The sequence below is a fragment of the Mesocricetus auratus genome, unplaced genomic scaffold, assembly GCF_017639785.1.
Source record: "Mesocricetus auratus isolate SY011 unplaced genomic scaffold, BCM_Maur_2.0 Super-Scaffold_100004, whole genome shotgun sequence".
In the NCBI taxonomy this organism is placed as follows: Eukaryota; Metazoa; Chordata; class Mammalia; order Rodentia; family Cricetidae; genus Mesocricetus; species Mesocricetus auratus.
The window spans coordinates 34,575,222-34,592,450 of NW_024429189.1; the positions used below are offsets into that span (position 1 = coordinate 34,575,222).

Genomic DNA, 17,229 nt, shown 5'->3' on the forward strand with positions numbered 1-17,229 from the left:
TGGACTAAGTGTTTCAAGTTGAAGCCACAGGATGTGTAGGATCTGTACTTACAATGTTCAGAATACCACCTTTGAAGACTCCTGGGAAAGAATTCAGGAGAGGCAGCCACAAGGCAAGGTAAAAGAGTTGGCCCGAACTCTTTGACTAAAGAATAGTGAAGAATTTGCAACCATTACATACATAACTTTATTTCTGAAAAAGTTGCTTTATGTTTTAGATTATGATATCCTAAAGGAAAATTTTCAATGTGCAATGAATTATTTTATACTATATCAATATTTTTATTTTAATAGAGAATATCAACATGAAGAAATTGTACTGACTTGACATAAAGTATATATTGAATAGATAAGATGTTTAAAACTGAAACAATGTCCCCATATCAACACCTTCCTATCATATTCTCTATGTCAGTATTCTTCTTTACTTTTTTTTTAATGTGGAGAAACTCTGATCTTCTTGAGAACAGTTAATATTTTGCTTTTATATTCCCAGCAACTGTCTCAGAGACATGGTGACTTCCAATAAATGTTTGTTGAATTGGACTCAGTTATTCCTCAATTTTTAAACTGAATATGGTGAATTTCCCGACTTCCCAGAACAGGCTGGGAGGTGATGAAGGGCAACCTCATCAAGGGGGAAATAAACAGGAGGTGCTGGAGTAAATGGCTCAAAACACAGACACTTGTGGCAATACCTCTTCCTCTTCTTCAGATCATCTTCTTAGCAAAAGTCTGCGCTGGTGTTACTTCGGACACCAGAAAGCAAAAACGTCTTAGATTCCTTTTGATAATCTTTGCCTATTTCGAAGGAAAAAATATGAAACCAAATCATTCCATGATATCAGTCTGCCTTCAGAGGAAAGTTAATCTAGTAAGAATTATTAGTAAGAGATGAACTATTTTTTTTTCTAGTTCACAACTTTTAATATCATAAAATAATCTTGGATGCGATGTACTGTTTTAAGCTGTGATCTCGTGTTTCTCTGTCAATTTCAAGTCTGAAGAACTCTTGGCAGGTGAAAGTGTTACATAAGCAGAAGTGCTGTTGTTTATTGTGTGATGTGAGAATCTCTGCTGTAGTTCTCTTGCCATGTTGCAGACAGAGAATTCCAGAATTCTGATTGGAATGATATGCCCATTTTGTGATTTGTTTTAATCACTAGGCAAGTTCCTGAGATTTCAAATTACTTCTTAAATGTCTTCCATTTTTTTTATACATTAGACAAAGATGATCTCTTCCTCCAAAAATCCTATTTGTATTTGATATAAAATAATTTATTAAAATTGCCATAAGTGGTTATTAAAACTTTATAACCTATGTTTTCTCATTATTAATATAAACTGCCAATACTTGGTTAAACCCAACTTAGAGAGTTGAAACATAGAAGTATTACTATATATTTCAAGACTGGTCTACAGAGTTATAAATAACTTACCAAGGCCATTTAAGACAATAGCAGCCTGGATTATTACTACCGTCTGATTCATTCTTCCTCTTTCTAGGTCTCTCTGGCTCTGGCACCACCCTTTAATTTCCCTTTTCCACATAAATGATTTTGTCAGGCTTTTACAGGTTACATATTGTGTTGATTGTTTTCCTATCAGTGGGTCTTCCTTTTTTCTAGGCATTTGTTTCTAGTTATTTTATATTGATTTCTCATTAAACTTTAGTTCTCATTAAATTATTTTTTCCTACATATACTATTCTCAGAAATCACACATATATGAATGTTTCCCCTGCCTCCTCCCACTCTCTGACCCCCAGAACTACCAAAGAAACCCTGAAGTTACTGATTTTTTTTTTTTACAGATTCCTTCATTCCACTTGGCAACCATTTTACCTCACTGTTTTGAAGTGATTCAGTAGAAGCAAAAATGGCTGCCTTTTGTTTATTTCCTTGTACTCTCCAAGTAATACAAAAGAAAATGTTAAATTTATTTTATTTAAGTACTTATTTTTAATCACACTGTTTTTATTCTGCGTTATTTTTTAAACTTAGCTGACAAAAACGTTTACATTGTGATGTTTTTCTTTTAGAAAGTAAGAGGTTATTGATTGAAGGTTTATGTGAGTGTGTATATCGATGGACAAATGAATGTATGTGTATGTACCTTCATTCTTTGTAAGTTTCAGGACTGACCTCCTTATGAGGGTCATCACAATGCATTGTATATCCATATACTGGTGCAGGAAATTAATTTTTCTGATTATTTTCTGATGCTTCTGACATTTCCTTCTGTGATCTTCGTTGAATTTGCATATATTTGCTATAAGATAATCACTGAAATTTGTGTGAAAGGCTTTCAAATACCAATTAAAGTTAGGCAGATTATCAACAAAATATCTCATAAAATATATGGAATGTTTAATCAAATTCCATTAACTAAGTAGGTTTTTGTTTGCTGTTTGTTTGAAGATCTGTAATTGATTTTCAAGTTTTGAGAATTGATTTTTGGAAAGATAGCGTGATTGCGTTCAGACATACATAGTATATGTGTATTAAAACAGTATCTAGGCAGTAAAAGGTTCCTGTAAATGTTGAGCCATCATCTCTGGAAGTACTTGTTAGCACTAAAATCAGATAAGGTAAACCATATGCTCTATTGAGGTAAGCTGTCTAAAATAAGTTACTGCGATTTTAAGAATTAGTATGAACCATCTGTTCTTTAACTTCAGATCTTCATTGTTCATTGTAGTCAGCTGTTCTAGGAATGTGTCATCTTTTGAGAAGATAAATTAATCACCTACCTCATTTATACACTTCAATAAAAAGAATCTAACCCTCTCATTTCCTTATCAAAAAGAATTGGTATCTCTATATTTATTCACGTATGGTGCCTTTTAGTGATGGGGATTTTACTGAAGGAAATTTTAAGGGCACCAGCATTCAGCCTTTTAGTGGGGGTTGGCGGGACCAAGGAAAGAAATAGTTGCAATTAAAAGATTAAAATGTATTGTGAATTGGTTCATTAGAACGGGGCTCTTCCGTAATATTTATACAACAGTACTGTCAGAAACATAAGGTAGAAAAAGGCTTGAGCAAGTTTTCTTCCCATAAACTCTTATTCAGCCTCCAGTTCACATAAAATCTAGCTCCCCCTCCCCCTTTTAATGGCTATGGAAACATTTTCAATAACAATAAAATCTTGTGTAGGGATTTCCCCAAGTTGTGCTACATTAATGTCTTAGGGCAGTTCCCTAATCTGTAATTTCTCCCTCCTTGTAGAGTCAGCTGATAAAAATATCCATAGACACAGTGAAGTCAGTGGCACGCCTGGCTTTCTCAGACAGAACTCCATGTGATCACATATAGGCAGCCTCACGGAGGCTCAGGCCGTTCAGCTAGCAGTAGGTAATGAGCCTTTGTGCCAGCGAATCTCTTGTCTCGGAACAATAAAGCATATGGTACCAGCAATAAAACACGGGGCTGGGAAATGTAAGAAGATTCCACTGAACCAGGAAGAACGATGCCGTCCGCGATGCTGACACGTACTATAAAATGATCATCGATTTATTTTGGATTCTAATGAATAAAGAGTGCCAGGACTCGACTACAGCTATTTGAACAGGTCGGTGATTTTTATAAATCCCCCTCAACACTTCTTTGCATTTGATCGCATTTAAATTAGGTCGGTCTAATGTGCGTTTTTGCCTTAAACAACAAATTTACAAGGTATTTGCAATGTGTAATATGAAGGATGCACTTGAATTGACCCAGCAAGATTGAATTTTTGATGTAGTCAAACATAACAGAAATGCTGGTACTATTATGTGAAACTCAAAAGTTGTTTGTTCTATTTAAAAATTTATAGGTTAGAAAAATTTCATTTAATAATTTCTAATACTTTATGTATGCAGAAACATATAAAGCAGAATGGCTAATAAATAGCTGGTATAAAAACGCTTCACTTTTTCATATTAAAAAATTCTGTATTGCCTTAGTTTGTGTTTCCTATAGAAGATGAGTCATTCAGAATTTGCTAGTGTTTTCCAGTATACTGCAAGATATTTATGGGAAAATGTTTAATTTTTTAAATAAAAAATTTAAAAGAAAAAATCTTAAGTGTTATTTAAAGATATATTTAGACTTTAGTAATATATCCATACTATATTGCTTAGTTGTTTTTTATAAAACCTTCTATATAATAAAAAAACCTTTTATATAGTAGATGTTAGCTTTAAATATGTGAAGAAAAGCCAATTAACTTGATTTTAAAACTAGGAGTAGATTAATCATTTGATGGCCAGTATTCTCACCGGTTCACTATTTCATAAAAGGAAATATCCATCTTTGTGGTTTTTAATAAAGTATCTGCACACATAATGTTTATCTGGAAAATAACTAGCTCTTGGGTTTCCGAGTCTTAGAGAAGTTTGTATTTCAGATAGACAGATTGCTGTGTGTGTGGATTTGAGGCCAGGAGTAACTCTAACAGATAACAGCTCACCACTCAAAATCATTGGAAAAGACAAGCACTACTGTGAGGTGACTCTTCGAATTGAAAGAAGCCGTTTAACTTCGCTCTACGTTTTTACTGCTGTATAGTTTAAAGGCATCCTGGGACCTAAATTCTTTAAAATTAATTTTTTGGGTGCCATTTCGGATGATGATCTTTAAGACACTTGGGCACATCTAGCATTTTTCAGAATTACTATAAAGTGACTACATCTATGTGTATAGTACCTAATGTAAATTGATGCTTGTAAATGTTGCTTAAACCACCACAACAAAAACACCCCATATGTCTGATTATGCCTGCGATACATATTACACTTTAAAAAAATGAGCTATGTCTCCAAAACAAGAGACGTTAATGACAATTTAAAATTGGCCTTCCACTCGTATTTAAATGAAGTATTTGACTATTTGGGTTTCCTTGGTTACCGGAGTCGCTGCAGACAGCTTCTTATGGTGGGGAGACGGTAAACACGTAGCTAAAGACTGAAACAACCACTAAAATCTTTCATCCGTTAATGGACCTAGTGGGTGTGATGTTGACAGCCTGGTGAAGCATGCCCACTCCCCATTGCGGTTTCCCGGTGCTCCGGGATGCAGGTACCCTGGTTGAACCGCAGCTCCACAATTCCTTACCCAGCATTCTGCTTTGGCTGCTGGAGCCTTGCCTGAGCCTTATGCAAATGAGACCAGCACAGGCTTTGACTGCAGAAGAGGAGGGGGCAGAAGGGAGTTCAAAGGTCATGGGGCTGGCTGAAAGCTGGATCAGTTGCCTGGGGGAAAAATGTATCCTGGGCTTCTACAGCGGTGTTTTGTAGCTGTTAAAGGAAGTGCGCTTTATTTCTGAAGGTTTTACAGCGTGTGCCGTAGTCATTTAAAGTGCATGCAGGTACGATGACATTCCGTGATGCGTCTGATTTTATTTTTGTTACAGACACTGATGGTGATTGGTTAAATTCTCTGTGGCCGCTGGCAGGATGTTGCTGGTTTTCAGGCACCCAATGCTAGTTTCTTCTTATTAATACTATTATTCTTTTTTCCCGTAGTGTTCCTCTATTTGGGGTTTTTTGTTCTGATGGAATATTTCCTGAGAGAAACAGTCGGTATTGGGTTTCTGAATAATTGTACCTTTTGGGTGTGTGTTGATTTTGGAGAGCTATCTGGTTGAAACAGATAAATATTAGCATTTAAAACTTTCAGTGGATTTAAAAAAAAATTTTAAGGAAATGTATTTTAAATAAGAACTGAGCTCCAGCCTAAGATTTTTGCGAGTTACGTGGAATTAAATAATGGAGTTCTTTTGTTCACAGCTGCAAAACACCATAAGGATAATTTTTAAAAATTACATTTAATTTTAAGACATGGTTTGGTTTTGAGAATTTTCACTCCACTGAATTGTTAAAAAAATATTACTAGTGAAGTGATTGCCTATTTTTGGTTTAAATTCCTTCAATCCTTTTCATTTTTTTCTAATTGTTACTAATTTTTTTGGACTTTTCAGACAATGTTACTTACATTTAATACATTCAACTTCCTATGACTTTGCCTTTCAGTTAAATCAGGATGCTAAAGGGTTCCTCATAAATGTGATGGCAGAATGAAGCCCTCCCCCACAGCACACGCTAATATTACACTTTTGTAGAATGTGTGATTACATCATAGTAAATTTGCCCCACACCAAACAAGTGTGTATTCACATTTCTTATTCACACTGCTTTTTAATTTTTACACCATATTTTAAGTAAACTTACAACAGCACAGTCCAGCTATGTTCATCCACTTCATCAAAAAATATAAATGGATCAGTTCAACAGTTGCAATGTTGATGAGAAAAGTCTGTTATTTTCATTTGCATTGACGGTGCATCTGTCCGTATTACAGGTTGTGTGCGTATGTGTTGGAAACGATGAAGGGGCAAGATAGGCATTTAGCCATGAAATTACTGCTTTATGCATCCATAGTTATATAAAGAGTTTTTAAAATGAAATTTATAAAACTTACATGTAAGAAGCTACTACATATTTAGAGAGACAAGTATTTTCCTTGCACTGAGAACAGGGAGTTGATTTTATTATAAAGATGTGGGTAGTTTGGCAACAGTGTCTTTCATGTGATTTGAGTGGAACAGACCATACTAGGAATGTATGAACATTCAGCCAGTGAAGGACAGATACTTCAAATATTTATGCAATTCACTTTGTAGTGATTATTCATTGCCAGATTCTCACTCTTTATCACTCAATGGGGACATTATGACATTTATCCAGGACACTGAGTTGAGTTTATGAAATCGAATTCATGTTTTTGTTTTTACAAGTGCAGAAACTGCAGTTATTTTTTTTCAAGTGCAGAAACTGCAGTTATTTTTTTTCCTTAACACTTCTTGCTGTGAAACTTTCAATGGCTTAAGCTACAGGAAATACATTTTAAATACATTACTTCCTTTTTTTCTATTGATCAGAATATGCTGACCTCCGATCTCAACTTATCTGCAGATGTTTATGAAAATTACTAAACATTGCATGTATATATGTATGTATTCTATGTAGTATACTGCACATTATATATCTATGACTCATCACATTGCATATGTATTATATAATCAGGATGCTAAAGAAAATCTTTCAGACTGTTTAGTCATTCTTTATTGACAATTTAAAAAATTTTTTCTGACAAATTAGATTGTGCCTGTAGTTCCTGCCTACCCACACTGTATGCATTCTACACAGAGAAAAGAAAGAAAAGAGGTTAATATTAATATAGGCAGTGCAATAGTTTTCTCTTTGGTCCTATAGCAGCTATCAGTGAGCATATTTTGAATATAGAAATAAAAACACAGTGTGGGCAAAGAAATAGAACCCATGAAGAGTCTTGGAGAAAACATGATAATAGATATATGTGGAATAAAGAGCATTGTTTTGCTTCTGTGAGCCACAAGAGAGCTATTTATGTCCTGAAGCTAATTTATGGCTTTGAATATCCTGGGTAATTTATGTTTCCATGCAAATTCACTCCTAACTTTGAAGTCTTTTTGCATTGGCTTAATCCATCCTACTTCCATCTAGATCCCAGCAGCTTGCAAGTAGTATGCTCATGATCTGGGTTTCTAAACGTATATAGAAAAATGTATTTATGTAGAAATAATTCAAATTAAACTTGAGAGTAAAGAAAGTAATCTAAACACCAGCCCTTGGGGGTAGATAGGTAGTGTATGTGACAAAACTGTGTCATATCCAACTTCAAAGGAATCTTTAAGGTTTTTTATTGTTTTTCAAAACCAAATATCCTGATTTCTGACTCCTAGTCTGTCTTTGTCATTGTTTGAAACTAGAGACCATATTGTAGGCTTGGAAAAGATTTTAGGACAAACATGTACTCAGTCTAAGAGCATGGAGTAGAGCCTGACATCTACAAATAACTGTTGTCATTTCAAATCGCGTGTGTAGGTTTTCAGTTTTGTGATCACTGTATGTGTCCATCCCCTGAACTTCTGCAGTCTATGAAATGGAAAGAACAAAGTGGCTTTTAACACCAATAGGGAAATGTTCAAAATCATTACTGAGTATTCAAAGCAACCATTTTATTTTAACATGGCAGTTCTTAAGAAGCAATCAAAAAAAGAGATTGTCTTTTGATTGCCTCTTTTAGATTAAATAAAATTGAATCATTTTGTTGAAAAATATAAGCACAACACAATTTTAAAGTGATTTTAAGGGTCTTATTAGAACTATAGCAATATTACAGTGGCTTCTTATGCAAATGGAAATGAGCACACCGTAAAGACTATTTTCCAAATAGCAGGAGTTTATAACTCTTAGGGTCAGTTTTTATTTTTTATTTTTATTTTTTATTTGTTTCATGAAACAAACATAATACACATCACTCGGCCTTGCTGAGCAAACTGGAAATCAGTGTGGACTTTTTTTCTTGATATCAGAGCCATTAAATCATAGTCTTTATTTGCCTTCTCTGAAACACAAAACTGACTGTCCTCCAGTACCAAGTAGCCTCTTAGTAGTATATTCTTGTTATATTAATTTGTTATAATTTTATGGATTTTATTGTCTCCTTACTTGTTTATTTTTTATTTTAGCATAATAATTCAGCAAGACAACCATTCAAAAATAAGCTTTGTGATCAGTTTCTTGGTGATTTTACACTAGGTTCTCATGTGCAGAGATTTTGTTGAGCAAGGAAAGGAGATTAACATGTCACGATACTCCCATGTCCCATGTACTGATTTTCATACACACACACACACACACACACATACACACACACACACACACTTGCACATGCACAGTATAATAGGCACAAGAATATAGAGAATAAGCAAAATTTGTTTTCATTTTGTCCTCAGGATAATTTCAATTAAATGAGAAATTATTCCTGTTGTTGCAAGAAGACTGTCATATTAGACTATTGGCAATAACTTGACAGTGCTTTATATCTAATAGGGAAATGAATACTCTTAAGTACATAATAAAAACACAAGGGCCAACTTTTCGTGTCATTAACTAATTATTAGAGCCAGATGTACCTCCTTTACCAGTTTCAGGAATTGTATTTTCCAAGCCTGATGGCATATTCACATACTTCTCACTAATGGGATGGAGGAGGTTGCTTTGCTGCCTCCATGTAAATTTAGGAATCCATGCATTCCATACATACATTGAGTTGTCCTCGAACCTGTTCATGGCTCACATCGTTCCCAGTCCCAAGGAACATATGACAGCATGTCATTTGAAAGTTTACTACAGCTAAGCCAGAATATGGGTTATGTTACTTCCTACTATTTTTGTAGATATGTCAATACACTCTGAAGAATTGTGTGAACATGAAGGAACATGGATTGCATGGGCTTAGTATGGAAAGAAACATTTTAAGAATGAAAATAAGCCATACAGTTGCGGCATGCACCGTTAATCCCAGCACTCCGCAGGCAGAGGCAGGTGGATCTCTGTGAGTTCAAAGCCAGCCTGGTCTATAGAATGAGTTCCAGGACAGCCAGGAATACACAGAGAATACACAAAGCCTCAAAACAAACAAACAAACAACAAAACAAACAAATAAGCAACTCAGAATGAGAGCTAAAGTACCTGGGAATAGCGCCATGTGCCTTATATTTGCCTTTTGTTTTCCATTATTAGTTTATTGTTTTGGTTTTGGTTTTAAAAGAAGCAGTGCACCCCATTCTGGCCCAAATTCACTATGTAGCCCAGGCTGGCCTGGAACATTTAGCCATCTTTCTATCTCAGGATCCCAGATCCTGGGGTTACAGGGATGCACCAACACACCCAGTTTCTGCTCTTTTCGACACCAACATTTTTAAGGAACTGAGAAATCTTGCTTTCAGACTTGGGTTGTTTGTTTAAAACAAGAAGACATAAACTTAGGAAAATCCAACAACAGTTTAAAAAATACCGTATGTAATAGTACATACTGTATCCTTACTAGGTAAGTGCCTTTGTGATATAGTTGATTGTTATGTAGTTGGTTGTTACATAATTGTTAAATAGTTGATGCATGATTTCAGTCCTATGGGATCTGCAGAGGCTGAATAAGAGCGTGGCTAAGAACTCAGATTCAAGCCCCAACCTCAATGTTATTCCCAAAGTGTGTTCTGGAACTATTACAAATCTTTTCCCAAAACAAGAAAGCATACGAGGTCTCACTTAAGGTCATACTTAGGTAGCACTAAGAGCTAACACCTTGAGTTGTAACTAGACCAGGAGTGGGAACAGCCATCATGATCACTGATGTTCAAAGGACATGTGACTTTGTGGATACCTTGACTCTCCAAACTTCTGCAGATGTGATGTAGTAGAGAGGTATTTCATAACCTTTATTGATTTTCAAATTTCTGATTTTGCTGTACCATTTTTCCTTGCTTCTTGTAGTGAGCATGTTAGTTTCTTACCTTGACTGCATTCAAACATTTCTGTTGCCTCAGAGGACTCTGAAATCCAGTTATTTATTTATTTGTTTGTTTGTTTGTTTACATTGTCACAATGAGAGCTTGGTACATCTTGGGCTCTACCTAATGACGTAGAAGTACCAATTTGTTTGCTTATGAAATGACCTTTATGCCACAGATTAATTACTATTTTAAATTTCTCATGAATTATAATGTTACTTAAGTAATTGCTTGAAATTATTTGGTCACAGAGGTTCTCAAATAAAGTCTAGAAAATCCACCTACATTATTTTATTCCAAATAATTTTAGTAGCATGGCTGGAAGGGCCTTTTCTCATCAATGTCATGACTCTGCTTCTTTGCAGAACTTGCTTTAAGATAAAAAACTCCTAAATCTTAGTTTCCACCTTTGCAAAGATGGGATGGCCTTGGTATAACTTATGGTTAATTTTGTGAACAAGTTTTAATTTGTGCTGATCAGACATTCACTGAAATATGAAAACCCAGGTATTTAATCTGACCACACAGATTATTGCTTCTAATTGCAATGTAGTACAATGTCCACTTCAGGTTGAATGCCAACTCTTCCTTGCCTTAAAGAGTCTCTTGCCTGAGGGGGTGATTCACTTTAAAGAATGTCTAGATTTCCCTTTCTTATCCTGATCTTTCAAATTCCTTCTATTGTCTGTGTAATCTCATTGGTAGAGGATGGGTGTGATTCTGAAGCCTGGCCTTGTGTCTTTCTGAGGAAAATGGTGTAGTTGTTTTTCACTTCTGTTCTTTCATACTGGTCTGATAATTCTGAAGAAAAGCACTGTCAGAGCTCTTAAGCACCCTTTGTCCACACAGGTTAGTCTACTGTGTTTTCCAGTCAGAAACTTTCTGAAGACAGAGAAATTTTCAAGTGCTAAGTAGGAAAAACAGAGTTGGATTTCATTGCCACTGTAATATTAATTCTGAGTTCCTCCATGTCTCTGTAGTATCCCCCCCTCTTCTTAGTGTTCTTAGTCTTCACAGTTGCTCAAGACATTAGCTAAGTACTGTTCTTTAGACCTAATAGCAAGCATAGAAAATAAATTTTTCATTGGCTTCACTTGTTACTTCTGCTGTTAGAATGGAAAAATTAGCTTACAACAGGCAGATGAACATTTTTCAAGAGTTCTAAAAGCCTTTCATTTTCTTGATTGTTTTTCTCTGCCCTTGCTAACCAAAAAGTCAAATAGCCTGAAAGTTGACTTTGGAGAAAGAGTTTTGACTCTTAGGCCAGCATGTAATCAATTAAACTAATTTCCCAAAGAACAGATGGTCAATTCTTAAGGGAAAAACAATTAAAAAGCATCTTCTGGCTTCCTTTCGAAATGCCAACCCCATAGCACACAAAGGCAGGTAACTCGGGGAGCCTCTTAGGTGTGTGTCCCAGGCATAGTCACACAAAATCCTTTTTGCTCAATGAAACAAGTCAATTTAGCCATTCAGTCGGCACGTTGAGAAGGAACACAACATGAAGAGTTACACACCAGTTCTTACTTGGAGGTCACAGCATTTGTCATTTAGCTCCAAGCAGTGGAGGTAACTGTACCAGAACATCTTACTAGTCTTGCTATAGCCTTTATTCTGTAGAAGTGGAAACTATATTTGACAAGTAACACTCTTAAAATGATGCCACTTGTTAATAGTTGACCCAGATATGATAGTACACATACTGGGAGAACCGGAATGTATATTAGTCTACCACAGCTCATCCATTTAAATATGATCCAGCAGTTTTAACAGTGTCACACCTACTCAGGTCATGGCAGCGCAGAGCAATCACTTAAATCCAATTTGCTGCTGGCCTAGGAATATTTTTCAGAGAACAATAGGTTCTATCCTAAAATTTTGAGCAAACGATCTATAGAGATGTCTGGAAATCTCGTGTCCTTTATTAAAACTACCTAGTAGGGTTTGAGGGAAGGCTATAATAAAGGGGTATAAAGTACCCATTTGGTTTGTAGTAAATGCTTAGTGAATTCTGACTAGCATTATTATATATGGAAGGAGACAATACAACCATCTTTTAGGAAATGCAGATTTTGGGGGGAAATACACTTCAACCTCAAACATCCCTATCACCAAACTACAAATTTATAGATTCAAAAACTTATAAACACCAGTCTGGTGGTGGTTGTTTAAGAGTGCTGCATAACAGAGGAGAGAATAATGAAATTGCAAGAAATTTTCTGGGAGATATGGCAGACTCTTTCCATGCATGCCAGTAAATATGAGGCTGTAGTGCTAGGGCTTAGCCCAGTAGTGGACAGAAAACTTGCTTAATACACGTGAAGCACTGGGTTTGATCCCAAGCTCCACCTCCAGAGCAAAGCAACTTGTCCTACAAATTGGATGACCCACTCATCTGATAAAGCAAATGGGGACAATGGATTCTAAAACTCTTTTGACTCTGTGAGCCAATATGTTCAAATGAATCATTTCTCCAAGTTCTTTATCCATCAAAGCAGAGGGAAATACAGTTAATAACCATAGCACATCTTTTGGGCCTTGGGGCCCATGAATGTCATGGATGTTTGTGCCTCTATGAATTTTTCTTCTGGAAGAAGGATCTGTTGCTTCCAACAGGTTCTTTAATTTCAAATGATTAGATAGCAAAAATGTTGAAATCCACTGCATAAGAACTAAACTCTTAACTCAGAGCCACAGACAACTCTGTCTGGGGGGAGGTTCATATATAGCTGGGGAACCCCACAATCATTTCTCCAACAAAAATATTTATTAGGCAGGAGTGTTGCCAGGCTACTTGGCTTACACAGGCACCTGGGCAGGCGAGGTGTTGGCTAGCTTGTGTTGCTCACACTGGCAACCCACCAGCAGCGTTTTTCACATTGGTAGTGCCCCACAGAAACACCTACAGGGTTTTACCTTGTCAAATCAGTGCCAAATCCTGCTCCTCTTGGCAGCAAATAAGCTACTTTCTTGCCAAATGTGCTTATGTAGAAATGGCCCTAGTATCATGGAAGAAGATAATTTTTACTTTCTTAGGAAGATACATATTTTCTCAAAATGTATAGTGTGATACATGGCCAAGGCATCCTCAGGCTCTCGTAGCTATCACTTGATTGAATAACCTAGAATGATGATGCATCTAAAAACATAAATATTGTTTTTGAAGACGCATTCCCTATGCACACACGTGTGCTTTCTTTCTTTTAGTAAAAGCTTATGCCTTGTAGTCATCACGCCACAGTTTGGGAGAGTAGGGAAGAGCACAGTGCAGACGTACACTGAGTTCTAATTACAGATTGGTGAGACTCCTCAGAGTAGCTAATTTGGTGTGTTATGGCACAGTGAAGAAATACGAATTGTCTTCATCTTTCCCTGTTTCTTCATGCAACTGTTTTGCCTTACCTTTTTCCCAGCTTACAGATTTTTTTTTACTTCTAAAAGAAACAAAAACTTAAATATGATGGGAAGAGATATTGCTAAATAGTAGGCACAAAAATATATGAAACAAGCACAAATACATGTAGCTTCTCCACCAGGTTTAAACAATGCCTTCATCCATAGTGTAGCAGCACCAGTAGAGGAAGTATTGAAGCCGGGAGATGGTACATATAAGAAGGTCTTCAAAATGGTCTTTGGCATTTTGTTCCTTGGTGATGTCAGAGAATGGTGACGTCACATAATTCTTGGTACTGAAAACATGGTTTTTGCCTTGTATTGACCTCAGATGTGCAGACCACTTATGCAAGACTGTGAACATCCAGTAAACAAAGAAAAAGAAAAAAAATGAAGGAAGAAATTTTTAAGATCCAAACAAAGGAACTCTTTCAGAACTAAATGAAAGACTTTCAAAATGAAGGAGAAAACACATATTTCTAGATATATGATTTCTGACAAAAGTAATTTTATTTTAGAAGAACAACTGATTAAATAATGATGATTTTATTTGGCAGAAACTGAGGACTTTAGTCATTTTTGATTAATATGATCACATAAGGGTAGAACATCAGAAATTAATCATAGTTTTACAAATGAGGTGTGAAAAGGATTTAATACACTCTAGCAGTTAAACGTTATCCACATTATTTAGGAACATTTGGTGAAATAAAGTGCTTACCCCAAAGAATAAAAATAATGAATAATATGAATTTTTTAGACCGAGTTCTCTTTAATATTATAGTAAAACATTCCCACTGTGACTTGAGTGAACCACAGTCTATGGGGTCCAGGGGACAGTCTGGCTGCTAATGTGTCCCACCTTCTATCACAAGGGCCCACCTCATCCTTTGAACTGACTGAGGCAACTAGAAGAAACATTAAAATCACCTCCCATTCCGGGTCAAGTTAAAGAACAGAAATCCCTGTCTGTAAATGCATCCAGACCCTGGTGTTTTCTGGACCCCGAGTGAACTAAAGGAAACACCTCACCTGATCAAGTTCATTGAACTAGAACTTGACTGCAGGGTCTAACCATTTTGCATTTTTTGAAGAATTTGTTAAAGTAATGCAAAAAAATATTGATTTGTGCCTTGTCTAGTCCTGAGCACTCCCTCGAAAAATAAAATCAAATCAAAACTCCTCATTTCCACACTATAATGCAGGTAGCCTGACCTTCAGTCCTGCTGCAGAAAAAAAGAAATCAGATTTTTGTTACTAGTCTTTGTGATTAAAGATTACTTTTCCTTTCAAATTGTTTGCAAAATTATCAGTGCAGAGATTAACACACTCCCCCAGGCAAACACGAACAAAGGCTGTCCTTGTTCCTGGTAAAATGTTCTCCAACTATTAAGCACATACTTAACACTGCCATGGAATAAGGACTGACTACTAGATCAAGTGAACCTGTAACTCCTATTGCACTGCCCCTCCATCCAGCAGGCTAGGTGAGAGACCTCTCAATGTTCTAGAAAGCAGTGCCTTTCAACCTGCAGGTAGCGACCCCTCTGGGATCGAACCATCCTTTCACAGGGGTCCCATATCAGACACCCTGCATATCAGATATTTACGTGTGATTCCTAACAGTAGCAAAATTACAGACATGAAGTAACACCAAAATATTTTTATGGTTGGTGGTCACAACATGAGGAACTGTATTAAAGGGTGGCAGCATTAGGAAGGTTGAGAACCACGGCTATAAAGAAACACATGCCAGGCCATTGTTTCTTCACCGCTCATTCATTCCTTCTGCAGTGATAGGCAGGCCTGCCCTTCTCTGGCTAACCACCACTCACCTCTTCACTATTCCCCACTGTTTATAAATTTGTGATTCTCCCTAATGACTCTCCCCCAGCCCCATGGATTTTATCTGGTTGGTCGATGGCAGGAGTACAGTATTGCTGTACAAGGTTCCTACATAGATTTTTTTGTGTGATTACACATTAAGTTTACTTCCTTACCAGGAGCAATTAGGATCATCAGATTAAATTGCAGAATGCTCAGTTAAGTTGAATTTCATACAAACAAAAATAATTTAGTCAAAAGTGTGCTTGAAATGTTATCCTTTTTTTTTTTTGGAAATTCAAGTGAAACTGGGTGTAGTACATTATTACTTCCTAAATCTGGCAATAATTTTAATTTGGCACATTTGCATATTAGATTGCCTGGTCCTCACTTGAATGGGATTATTTATTTATTGTTAAGGTATATTTACTGTTCTTTCCGCCCCCTCAGATCTCTCCACTTTCTTTCTTATGTAAGTAAGTTAGAAATATATTAAGGGGAATAACATTTCTTTCTTCATCATCATTTTAGTGTTTCCAGCAATGTGTTCAGAGGAGTCTGAGCAATTCTTCTATCTAACACAATGTCAATAAGTAGCTTATGTAACTTAAGAGCAGTGTGCTAGCGAATATGTTTGTTAATGCTTTATTATAAAGCAGCTCCAAATTAGATTTGACAGCAGAATAAGAGGTTGTTGCTGGATGTGGTGGCATGGGACTTTAGCCACAGCACTTTGGAGGCAGAAGCAGATAGATCTGTGAGTTCCAAGCCAGCTGGTTAAAAAGAGTTCCAGGTCAGCCAGGGCTGCATAGTAAGACCTTGTGTCCAAGATAAGAAGTTGTACTTATAGAAAATAGAGGTCTAGGCTAAGACTCTCATCAACTTGATTCCAGGATTGTGCTGATAAATGAAAAGAAATATCAGACAGCAGAGGACACCGGTTTTGAGTTGAGTTGACTTCCACAAGCTCCCAGTGAGACTCTCTGGGGTGGAGTTCACGCTCCTTCTTCCAGTTGATCAAGAAATTGTCTGATGAGGGGGCAACGTCCCTGACCCAGGACAATCCAAAAATACATAAGTTTTTAGAACATTGAATTCAAGCTATGAGAGCTGAAGACCAATTACTGGACCCTAGTCATGGTGACAGCAAAACTTAGCAAAAATATCAAAGATTTTCTAAAGCCGTGACTCTTGAAGAGCTCCAGTCTCTGCTGTATGCTTCAAGTTTTTTTTTTTTATTTTTGTTTCGTTTTGTTTTTTTTGTTTGTTTGTTTCATTCTTTTTATCTCATCTTACACTGGGCAAACAAGTCCAGGACTTTTTAAAAGTATCTTTTGCCCATGTCCTACTTATAACTGACTTCGTAAGTGAGGGAACATTTTGATGTGAGTTTCATCAAATTTTGATGCTCATTTAATCAAATATTCCCGTTTTGTTACAGGACATGGAACAGTGAATTGGCTGAATACCTGTTTTCCCATTCTGGAGCTTTCAGTCTAGAAAAGCAAACAGACATGATGCAGTAATTAAGGCTTAGGAGTAAAGGTTTTGTTCAGAATCAGAATCAGAACATATATCCACTGTGCACCTGTTACATAGATGGTACTTCTCTCTCTCTCCCCCTCCCTCCCTCCC

The 17,229-nt window shown here is 36.4% G+C and overlaps 1 protein-coding gene across 9 annotated transcripts in view; it reads left to right on the forward strand.

Moving 5' to 3' along the window:
• Positions 1 to 17,229, forward strand: part of Csrnp3 (cysteine and serine rich nuclear protein 3) — a 193,847-nt gene that overhangs the window by 84,925 nt on the left and 91,693 nt on the right. The window contains exon 1 of one of the 9 annotated variants that reach the window (XM_013118197.3): positions 3,297 to 3,573. The exons of 7 other annotated variants lie outside the window; for them this stretch is intronic. The gene's annotated coding sequence lies outside the window, so the exon portion shown is untranslated. Of the gene's footprint in view, positions 1 to 3,296; positions 3,574 to 5,033; positions 5,350 to 17,229 lie in introns of those variants that run through there. One more of the 9 variants, XM_013118198.3, reaches the window with a different exon arrangement.